Raw genomic sequence first — 12,434 nt, forward strand, 5'->3', positions numbered from 1 at the left:
TTGTAATTAAAAATGTGTTGTAAACAAAGCTAAAAAAAAACAACAGACAGAAAATATCTACAATGAACAAACTGTTCATTACTATCCTTAATATGTGTTTACTGGGTGGCTCAAATGGTAAAGAATCTTCCTGCAATGCAGGAGATCTGAGTTTAATCACTGGGTTGGGAAGATCCCCTGGAGAAAGGAATGGCTACCCATTGCAATAGTCTTTCCTGGAGAATTCTATGGACAGAGAAGTCTGGAGGGCTACAGTCCATGGGGTGGTAGAGTCAGACTTGATTGAGAGACTAACACTTTCACTTTTCATTTTCATCCTTTATATAAAAAGAGATAAATGTATACATAACTACAATTTTTAAATGATGAGATATAATTGTTGTTGATGTTTAATTGCTAAATGATGTCCTGCTGTTTTATGACCCCAAGCTCCTTTCCCATGCAAGAATACTGGAATGGGTTGCAATTTTCATCTCCAGGGGATTTTCTGACTCAGGGGTCGAGTCTGTCTTCTGCATTGGCAGACAGACTCTTCACTGTTAAGCCACCCAGGAAATACAATTAGTAAGTAAGTATTTGACAAATTATTTACCTCATGAGTAGTCAAATAGATGCAAATGAAATTATATTTTTTGATCTTTCACATTGATAAAAAGTATAAAGATAGCCACCATATTGGCAAAAACTTACAGAAACAAGTTTTGTTTTAGGGTTAAATTTATTAACCCTACTGGTGGAAATGCAAACTGCTACAACCTTTCTGGAAGGCACTCTTGTATTAAAAGCCTTATAAATGTGAGTTCAATCTGGCAAGAAAATAGAGCTATATGTCTAAGAGTGTAGCCTCTGCAGCCACTTGGCATAGATTTAAATGCCAGCTCTGCACTTATGAACTATCTAATCTTGAGTAATTCCGGAGACTCTATTTAATTCTAGTGTGCATATTTAAATATTTCTTAGAAATTAATTGGCAACATTTGGTTTCTTTTTAAGTTGTATATAATAGTGGTGTTTCCTACAGTTGATGGCCATTGAATCAAATATGATCTTAACATTTTATACATCAGTATTCTGGGTAACTACCTCGGAGAATTGTTCTGAAGATCAGATGAGCAAAATGTACAAAGTAACCACTGAATAAAAACATTTAAAGCATTTGTAAACGATTATCATTCTGCCATTATATTGTCAGAAAACTTAGTCTAAGTATAATTCAATATCTATGCACAGATTTGCCATAGTGATGTGGATAATATATTGAAAAAAAGGAACAATCAAAATGCACAAAAAGGATTGGCTAAATAAAAGATGGCACTAAATGAGATAATAAATGTCCCTAATAAATACATTTACTTATTTATTCAATTATGTTCACAGTAGATGATTATGTTAAAAATAGCTGCAAACAACATATATACTATAAAATCATTTTGTAAACAAATAGTTAACTTATATATATATTCATGTACCTTTTAGGAAAATAAGTGGAATGATAGAGCAAGGGAGAGGTATATTACTAATTATTCACATTTTATGTGACTTTTTTTCATATCTGTAACTGTAAAATTTCCTCCCTTGATCCTGTATTACTGCATCTAATTTTAAAATGATAATTCAAATAAGTATCTTTTACAAGTTGCTTTGCATGTGGCAAGAAATATTTTTGACTCAACTTGGCAGGAAAATGAAGATTTGAAATTCCTTTCATGGATCCGAGCAAGAGTGAAGAAAAGTGACTTTACTCCTTTAGGTATTCTTACCACACCCCACATACCATGTCCCCACAGCACCTGATACATTCCAAGTGCCAAATTAATGTTTGTTGGAAGATGAAAGGAAAGAAATAGTTCAAACTCTCCACCTGCAAAATGATTACTATTAACTGATGGCTCAAATGATGGTTAGCATGTTTTAGCAATAAGGTATTTTTTTAAATTAAAGCATATACCTTCATCGGTTTTTTAGACATAAAGCTATTGCACACAATAGATTACAGGACAGCACAAATATAGCTTTTATATTCGTAGAGCCTTTTAAAAATGTATGATGCTGTGAAAGATCACAATGAAGTGGAAGGGTTCATAGATGAAATGTGTGTAGTTATTTATCAGGACAAAAGGAAAGAGACTTTACCTCTTTTCTCACAACTTTTTGACATATTTTATAGCTTGCGTATCTTTGTGTGTAAGCAGTTGAGAATCACTCAGTGAAATAAAGGTGGGGCAGATTAGTTGATTAACAGGCTTCATGAAGAAATTTGCTGATTGTTCATTTGAGTTTTTTTCATTTACTAAACACTCATCAATCCTCACCAGGTGCCAAGCAAAGTGCTAGATGGATATACAAGATGAACAAGACCATGTTCCTGCCTCAGTAGAGATTATGTCTCAGAGGAGCACTGAGATGGCAAACAAGTAAACAATACAATTACAGATTGGGTGTGTACAATGAAGTATATACCCAACGTGCTCACAAAAATACCAGCAGGGGCTCAGGGTGAATGGTAAGCTCTAGAAAGAAGGGTCTAGGAGGCCTTTCTGAAGACTCAGTATTTAAACTGAAGCCTGAGAAATGAGCACCCTCCCATGCAAACTGCCAGGGACAGGAGTTCAAGGTAGAGACACAAAAAGAGAAAAGAAGAAAATTGTGAAGGGCCTGGCTTGCTCTTGGAACCAGCAGAACATATCAAGAGTACAGACAAAAAAAGAAAAATTGAGGTGATAACAGATGGAAAGATAAACCTCAGGGCTGTTTGAAGAATAGGTAGCATATTTTGAATATTGTCTTTTGAATTTAAGGATCTTGTTACAAAAAATGAGACCATATTTTGACATCTATACCTTTTCTAATTTAAAATAAGCCTTATCAGATCTCCAAAGTAAATGAAGGTTGAACACAGCAAGATGCAAAACTGCATGCCATCATCCATCTTTGCATGTACAGAATATTCCAGAATGATACATAAGAGACTGGTAACACTGGTTCCACCAAGGAAGGAAACTGGATAGATGCAGAAGGAAGAACATTTATGATTTTGTAACTTTTTAATTTTGCCTCATACTCTTATGCTACATTTAAGAAAAAATTACTAGTTTTTTTCAAAATATTTGAAATTTAATTATTTTTAATATGTCATTATGGAGATTCAGCCCAAACTTGCTTAATTTTGTTCTGATTTCCCATTGGTTTCTTTTAAGATGAAGGCATATTACAGAAAGGCTCTCAGTGCAATATAACTGAGATGTAATCTCCCTTTTAAAAGTGTACTCGTCTATTAAAGATCCTTTAGAATAATCAGGGTAGTTACACTGCTTTAAAAAGAATTTTTGCTAGTTAGCTTCTGACCTGCTCTTTATTTTGTGATTTTGTAGAAATTTGAGTGGGTAAAGTTGATAGTCAATCTAAGATGCCAGCTCCAAGCCTCCAAACCAATGTTACTGGCAGTAATAGGGAGTCAAATTCTGGGTCTTGAATCTCCTCTTCACCTTTCTCCTTTGCATTCTCTGTCTGAAGTGAAGTGAAAGCCACTCATTTGTGTCTGACTCTTTGCAACCCCATGGGCTATACAGTCCATGGAATTCTCCAGGCCACAATACTGAAGTGGGTGGCCTTTCCCTTCTCCAGGGGATCTCCCAACCCAGGGATGAAACCCGTCTCCTGCATTGCAGGTGGATTCTTTACCAACTGAGCTACCAGGGAAGCCCTCTGTGTGAAACATAGATGTAATTGCAGAAACTAGATCAACTTCTTGGATAACAGGATGGAAGTGATGGTTGAAGGCTGGACAGAGTAAAGCGTGTGTCCCAAAATTGTGGAGGTGCCATGTCAGTCATGAACTGCTTAAGATCAGATGGATGAGAGAAAACATATCTTGTTTAAACTACTTTATTTTTGTTCATTTATTTTTTGTTACAGCAGCTTAATTGTATCTCAAGTAATATCGGGTTCCCTGTACCCAAAGAAGTCATAATCAAAGAGAAAGAAACAGGCTTATAAATGATTATAATATTATTGATAAGTCCTTTAGTTATATTATATATTTAGTATTCCAGGGAAGAAGGAGCTAGTAACACTGATTAATTAAGAAAATGTTTACAGGAAAAGTAAGACTTTTAATTGTCTTAACGGATAAATAGTATTTTCCGAGATATAAAAGAAGGTAAGAATATTCCTGGAAAGGGAAATAAAATATAAAAATTCCCAGTTCGTGACAAGACATGTCTTGCATTGAAAGTATTGAAAAGCTCATTGTGACTGACATTTGAGGTATACAAGGGAAGAATGGCAACAGATACTAAGTTGGGTGAAATTCTAATGGCAATAAATTAGTTTTTTTTTTCCTTTAGATAATGGGGAACTAGCAAGATTCATAAACAGCAGAGTGACACCATCAGATTTGTTTCTTAGGAAGTTGCCAACTTCCAACTCTGATGGCAATTTGAAAGATAGATGGATTGGAGGAGGAAGAGATGTGTGAGAGCAAGGCTAATTTTAACTTCATGGAGAGTGTATAACTTGAACAAGAAGCATACATTTTTCATATTGGCTGATTAATTATTAAGTATATACAAGAAAACTGATCTTAACCATCTTTCGTTCTTATTCTGCATTTACATATTAAAAATACTAATAAAACCCTTATGAAATATATTAAAATAATAAACAGAAGTAATAAATAGGAATGAAAATGATGTATATGTATTTATACATATACACATATGTATATAGAGAGAAAAAAATAGTAGGTAGATACAATGTAAGCTTTGCATGTGTGTTTATATATGGATATCATTAATAAATGAACTTCCAAGAAAAATTTACATGTGTTCTGATCTGTGTGTAGGTAGAAGCAGAAGCAACCTAATAATTGATCTGTCCTGTCAGATAAGCATTCCAGGAGAAGACCAATTACACCAAGACCAAATTATACTTTTCAATTACACAGGTGAATCAATCCAATTCAACATGTCAAAGCATAAAAAAATGTTTTAGAAAAGACAGGCAACATACTAAATTTCCCTACCCATTACCTAGAAGTAAGTACTACTTGGAAGAGTAAAATGTCATTCTGTCAATATCTGTGAGCTTATGAAGGTTTCCCAACCCCATCCATCAGTGAGCCTTCATTTCACTCTCAAATACTTCCCCCAAATATATTACCTGATGGATGATCTTTGAAATTTTTTTGAATTTGAGAAAATAAAGCAATAATAAAATAACAACATTTAGAGACCCCTCAATGCTCCCACTAAGCATACTCTCGCCTTTCTGTTTCTGTGTTTTGTGTTTTATTTTTAAACCTTGCCTTCCTGACTTTGGGTGTGTGATGCATAGGGTGTGGTTAATGCATCAAACTATATAATACTCAAGACAGTAAGGTAAAAAGAGAAAAAAAAAAAACAACTTCTCTATGTAGTTATGATATTGTGACTCAAAAGCTAAAGAGGAATAAGGAGTCAGGTGAAACAGGAGCAGTAATTTGGACCAGATCACACAGAAGTTTCAGACCAGCTTCAGGCTTTGGTCTTCATCCTGATAGTAATGGGATGCCAGTGAAAGGCTGTAAGCAGAAGAGTATAATTATCAGGGTTGCATCCCTTAAAAGATCTGTCTGACTCCAGTTAGGAAAATGGGTTGCATGACGGTAAGGATAGGAAAGGACAGATAAGAAAGGGAGGAAAAGATGGCTTCAATTAAGCTGTAGGGAAAGCAGAGAAATGGACACAAACTGAAGTTATCTCAGAAGTGCAACTGACAGAACTTTGTGAGAGATTAGATAAGGGGAATAGGAATAGGGAGAAGTTGAAGATAATAATTCATATTGTATGTATTCACAAAACATTTTCTATTTATTTCACTTGATCTTGATACTACAGTGGAAAAAAATTACAATTGTTTTTATTCTCAAGCTTTCAGAGGGATAAACAGAGACTAAAAGAAGGTAAGTGACTTAACCAGGGTCTTACACACCTATTATTATTTGGAGCTTGTACTTGAACTCAGAAATTCTCTCTTCAAATTCAGGATGCTTTCTATTGGAAATCCACCCATCTGTCCTTTTATGAGAAACTAGTCCCTGAAAAGGCCCTTGGATCACAACTGGGTCCCAATTTATCTACTTACCTCTCAATTCTAATCTCTCTGGGCAGGGAGCCCAATCAATTTGGCAGGAACTTCAAAGCAAAGAAAGGCAAGGCCACAGCCACACAGCATTCAAAAATGAGAAGAAAACAAAACAAAGAGAAAAAGAAAAGCAGAGAACCCTTTTGCCCCATGATCACCTCTAAAAGAAATCATGGTTGAACTTGGTTAAATGGCACCTAAATATTATGTCACCAAAACTGCTGAATAATAACAATAGAAGTTAATTCCTCTCTAAAGGCAGCAAGCTCAAATTGCAAGGACCCAGAGCATTAGTCTCAGGCCGATGTGCTGATGAGTTTCTTATACAGTAAATAAAGTTAAACAATACAAGCCTTTCAACTCTTAGCATAATCTTTTTGAAGCACTGAATTACTGAGAGCAAACTGATGCACTAGAGCTAGCTTGATGGAATTTCAGTGGAAAGATTTCTACCTCCATGGCTGATTACCTAGTCACACGGAGTGATTGGGGTAAGTAAGTTTCAACTTATGATCAGGAAGGGAAGAAAGCATTGCACGGTATAACTTCAGTAATTTGGAAATTTCTCCATCTAATAAATGTATAACCTAACTTTGTAAATAAAATATTATTGGTGCAGTTGAAACTATCAGTAAATTCCTCCCTGATTTGATCTGCCATCAAATAGACTTCTACCTTGAATTCTGTGTTTTCTCTTGCCTTTTTATACTCATACCACATAGGTATGTATTCCTAAGCCATGTGTTACTTTATTGGTCTTTTTATGAATTGTGTTTTTAAAATTAAATCATAATATAGACTGTTTTCTGTGATTTGCTTTTCAAATTCAAAAATGTTTTATTTATTGTAAAATGTAAGTCATTGGCCAACTTCAGCATTAGATGATTTTATTATTGGTGACATATTGCTTGCAAAATACCTCAAAACAAACCTGGACAAAACTAAACACAGTGACATTGAACTTGAGAATTCATCAGCCTGAAGGAATATGACAATCAAAAGAATCATGATCACGCTTTAAAAAACAATTCTCATCCAATCAGAGAAAAAGCTACTCATCTTATTCCCGATCTAATACATTCCGCAGCCTGGTCATCTTGTCCTTACTAAGTCTCCTGGTGGCGGGGAGTGGGGAATAAAGGATTCAACTTGGTCTTCATCAAGAAGTGTTGGAAACTGTCTTGAAAGGAATCTGACCTTTAAAAGTCTGAGCAGAGACTGGGAAAAGAAACAGAAGTGTGAAAAAAGTCAAAGTTCAAGAAGATGCATGCACCCAATGTTCACCGCAGCACTATTTACAATAGCCAAGGCATGGAAGCGACCTGAATGCCCATTGACAGAGGAATGGATAAAGAAGATAAGAAGATACATATATATACACCATTATATTATAATGGAATATTACTCAGCCAGAAAAAGGAATGAAATAATACCATTTGCAGCAACACAGATAGACCTAGAGATTGTCATACTGAGCACATCAGACAGAGAAATGCAAATATCATATGATATTGCTTATACATGGAATCTTAAAAAATGGTACTAATGAACCTATTTACAAAACAGAAATAGAGTCACAGATGTAGAAAACAAGCATGGTTACTAGGGAAAAAGGGGGAGGAAGGATAAATTGGGAGATTGGGATTGACATATATGCACTGCTATATATAAAATAGTTAACTAAAAAGAACCTACTGCATTGCACAAGCAATTCTCTTTGATATTCTATAACAAACTGTATGGAAAAAGGATCTTAAAAAGAGTGAAGATATACATATATACATACATGTATATATAAGTGATTCACTTTGCTGTACAGCAGAAACTAACACAACATTGTAAACCATCCATACTCTAATAAAAATTAATAATAAAAAAAAAAGAGTGGGAAGGAACTTGACCTTTTAAAACTTGAGCAAAGACTGGGAGAAGAAACAAGTGGTCTGCTTTTCAAAGGGCTCCTGGGAGCTATCCCTGGTGCTGGCCCAGAATCAATGCCTCTTAACACCGATTTTGGGTTGTTTGTCCCCAGCAAGAGTTCACTATTGGCCTGCAGTAGAAGATGTCTCAGCTGGTGGAGCCGCTGGAGCTGACCAAAGCCCTCGTTTCACCTCTGCAATGATTGTCCTGTGTTCTGGGCCCTGGATCTCTACCACCCTCTCCCTTTTCCCCTTGGGTACCACATCCCTCCTTGGGTACCACCAATAACAGTCCCATAGCCATATCTTGAAGGGCTACTACCACTAGGCACTGGCTAATTGTTGATATTAACCTCGCTCTCATCTAGTAAAAAAAAAAAAAAAAAGCCCTTTATGAGAGTATTTATTTTACAGATGAAGAAGCAGTCTTAAGAACAGATGAACTCAAAGTTACACATCTCTAAAGAGGCAAGTATTGACAATACTCGCCTGACTTCAGAGTGATAGTCATTTCCCTACTTCTTTCACTGGATGCTGCCTGAACTGTACATTTTTCCTGGAATCCCTGAAACTCCTACTCCTTCATAAGACATGACTACTTAGGCTGAATTATAATAACACCATTTAGATACATCTTTCTTGAAAACATAGCTAACGCATATTGAATATTTTATATTTGCCAGGCACTGGCATTTGCATGTCATCCTCACATCCACTCTACGAAGGAAGATTTTATGCTTTTCCCCATTATATAGATCAGAAAACTGAAGCACAGAGACGCCGGGATTTGAATGCAGACATTTGAGTCCAGAGCCCATATTATTAAGTAGTGAGCCACATTGCTTTCCTTTATCTTTAAACATCATCTTCAGTTAAATTGTTTCATAGAGAATCCTGTCTAAGTACTTCTAATTTTATTTTTAAAAATAATAAGGTCATGTTATTACTGTAAGATTGCTTTAGAAATTAACTTAGGAAGTAAAACAGAATGATTCTTTTTCCTAATGGCCTTTTAAATGAAAAATTAATTATTAAATAAAAGTTTAATATTACAAATTAATACAGGCGAAATGGTGAAACATCCAACATCTGGCTATTAAAAGTAAATTGAAATATTGTAAGAATCAGATTTGAATGCACATTGAAAAACAGAAATGGTAAATGATATTATATTGGAAGCTAATTTACATACCCTTTCTAACAGTCTCTCTTTTGTTTTAAAATTTTTATGTTTTTTAGTGACTTTGCAATAAATTACCGAATGTCAGGCTTTTTAAAATCAATTCAAACAGAATGTCAAACCAGTAGGTTTCATTCAGGGCCATGGTAGCTCCTTTGGCAGTTTCCACTTTCTCCCTCACTTTTGAAAATCCTCAATCACTGCCATTTCTGGTCTCAGCATTCATGACACAGCTGAAAAGGAAGCCCTTCTCAGAGACAGAAAGGCATTCCCTCCATGATGAACCTGAAATGCCCTCAGGTTGTGGCAAGGAAGGAGTTTAGCACTTGAACCTAGATAGCCCTCTGTTTTGTTTTGTTTTTTTCTTTTTAATTAAAGTGCACCATTCATGCTACATACTGCCTGCTGCACCATTTATTTAAACAATAAGGTATACCAGAGAAGGTAAACAATAATAGTAATAATACAGAAATAACGTGTCCATAAATAATACAGGAAGCCACACGGCCCCAGCACCTTCATGAAATAGGACTTCAATATACATATTTCTTATGCAGTTTTATGCATGACTTCATTTCTATGGTTTGCACTTCACTGCTCCGTTGTGTCACTCTCCCAATAAACCTATACATCACGCAGAGTGAAATATGTTCACGGTCTCTTTACTTGACCAAAAAAAAAGGAGCAGTGTGGTTTAGAAGAGTGAGCTTTGGATCAGCAGCCCAAAGATTTGAACTTGAGTCCCAGCCCTGCCACTTTCTGGATTCCGGATGTTGGGTGAGTTGCATCTCCTCTTTGCAATTCTATTTTCACTCCAACAGGACATCTTAGTCCATGTCCCACAGTCCTTGTGGTAATGTATTGAGCTAATTCATGAGAATGCATTCTGAAAAATTGTTATACATAAGAGAAATCTTTGCAATGGAAACTAAGAACTCTACAAATAAATAAATAAACAGCTTTACTGCTTTTACTGTACAAATTTACAAATTTTACTTTTCCTGAATTTACTTACAGATCCATTTGTTCATTCCTGGTATTTCTTTGTAGTTTATTACCATTTAAAACAATATGTTTATCTAAAAAGGATGAAGATTTTTGGAGTTTCTTCCAGACCTATTATATTTCAAGAGTGATAAAGATTGCAAAGCATATGCTTAGACTTAAATCTTGTCTTCATTTTTCTTCAATGAATTATAATTTCACTTTTAAATACTATGGATAATCTGGGCAGAGGGGAATAAAAAGCAAAGCAAAAATGCAAACACATATTAACAGACAGTAGTTTTTAATCATTCCATATCTTATCTGTCTTTGGAAGTCAATCTAATTAGAAAGTCATTATCTAACTTGTTCTATATGTTACCAATAATTCTGTCTTTTAAAGAATTTAGACCTGGTACATTTTCTGGTAAGTTTTTGGATCCATGCCTTTACATTGTTAGTGATATTAAAGTCATAGTATGTCTTGGAAATGAGAGGTTGATTTTAATTAAAAATGCTGCATCTTTAGTGGTGTTGGAACTTATCTTTTCTAATAAATTTTTTTCCTAAAACTTTCATAATATCCAAAATCATACAAAGCCTGTATAGAATGTTAGAAAAATAAATATTTTCTAAGCATTCATGATCCACAAGCTACATTAGGACTGTAAATTAAGGGCTGCTGTGTTGCAGAAATCAGCCTTCCATATCATAGTTTTCCTCCACGAATGAGGCAAGAGTCAGCCACTAAATATATGTGGTCAACCTCAGATTTGCCTCACTGGGAGTTCACATGTATTTTTAACTGCCTTCAATTGTTAATGTATTCCTCAAATGAGATGCATCACCTTGAAGAATGACTTTTTGCCCCCTGGGAATAAGCCAAACAAGTATTTCATTCGCTATGATAATCAGTTCTACCTTCAGCAACATATAAACCCAAATTTAATAGGCACTGGTGATTAGGCTTTAAGTCAGAGAGTCATCACTGTCCACTGTAAAAAAAATAATAAGAAAAAATACAAATTATAATGAATTTGCCTTCAGGAGGCCTTGTTAGACATAATGGGACCATAACTATTTCAGGAGACTGTGAATAAATGTTTTTCCTTCTCATTATAGACATTTTTGAATCACCAATTTTCAGTGATAAGAAACACTTTCTTTAACTCATCCTACAGATATCTTAGGTCATTTGTTTTGTCCATTTAGTGTAGAAGAGTCTTGAAAGAAAAAAAAAAGAGGAGCACTTACCATAAAACACTTATTTCAGTCTTTTAAAATGCTTAAAACCGTATAGAGTCATTCAAAGGGATAGATAAATTTGATCTTATCCAAACCTTCCACTGTCAAAATTATCTAAAGCTTTTTCTCCAACTTAAACTTTGCATTGAAATCAAAAAGAATTGTACAGGACATTATGGAAAATAACAAATCAACCCTTAAATCAGCAACTTAGGTTGTGGACAGTAAATGATACAGTGGTTCCACTTTCTTGGAACTGAGTAGTGGAAGAAAATGAAGAAAGATACTACTGACAAGGAAGGATGATGGGAGCAGGCTAGCATTATGAATGATATGTTAAGTGATTGGCTCCGATGGAATCATGGGATTGCAGCTGCCTTTGGCAGAAGCTGATTTTCATTCTTATTGTTCATCTCATAAGACGCCAACATATGGGAGGGGGAGGGGAGAGAGAGAGTAACTATGCGTACATGCATTCCCTATATGTATATATATATACATATTCGGAAATATTCTGAACATTTGCCCAGATATATAAAGTGGTAGGAATAAATATCTAATGCCAAAAATATAATTCTTGTCAGCAAGGTTTATTAGTTTTAATATTCATGTATGCTTTCTGCATTCTTTCCTGTGAATTGATTGCCATATTCCTTTTTATTTGATAAAACCAAAGATATATACATCTACATATATTCTTAACTCCAAAAAGCGTGAAATAATAATACAGTACTCTAATAATTTATTGAAGATAATAACAAAGGCCTGCTATAGGCTGCTTTGATATGCTTAGATATGCATTCTATATATTTCTTTCTTCCGTCTAGTAGACACTGCTTGATTCATGTCTGCCTGATGTGGTTTTGTGTGCTGGTGTGTGCGTGTGTGTGTGCACATGCATGCGCTGTCAGACTGAAGGTATGGGGGGAAGGAGCGAAAGATGGACCAGCATTCAGAGAAAATGACTGTTACACGATGCAGCG

This window comes from Ovis aries, chromosome 9 (genome assembly GCF_016772045.2).
Source record: "Ovis aries strain OAR_USU_Benz2616 breed Rambouillet chromosome 9, ARS-UI_Ramb_v3.0, whole genome shotgun sequence".
Classification (NCBI taxonomy): Eukaryota; Metazoa; Chordata; class Mammalia; order Artiodactyla; family Bovidae; genus Ovis; species Ovis aries.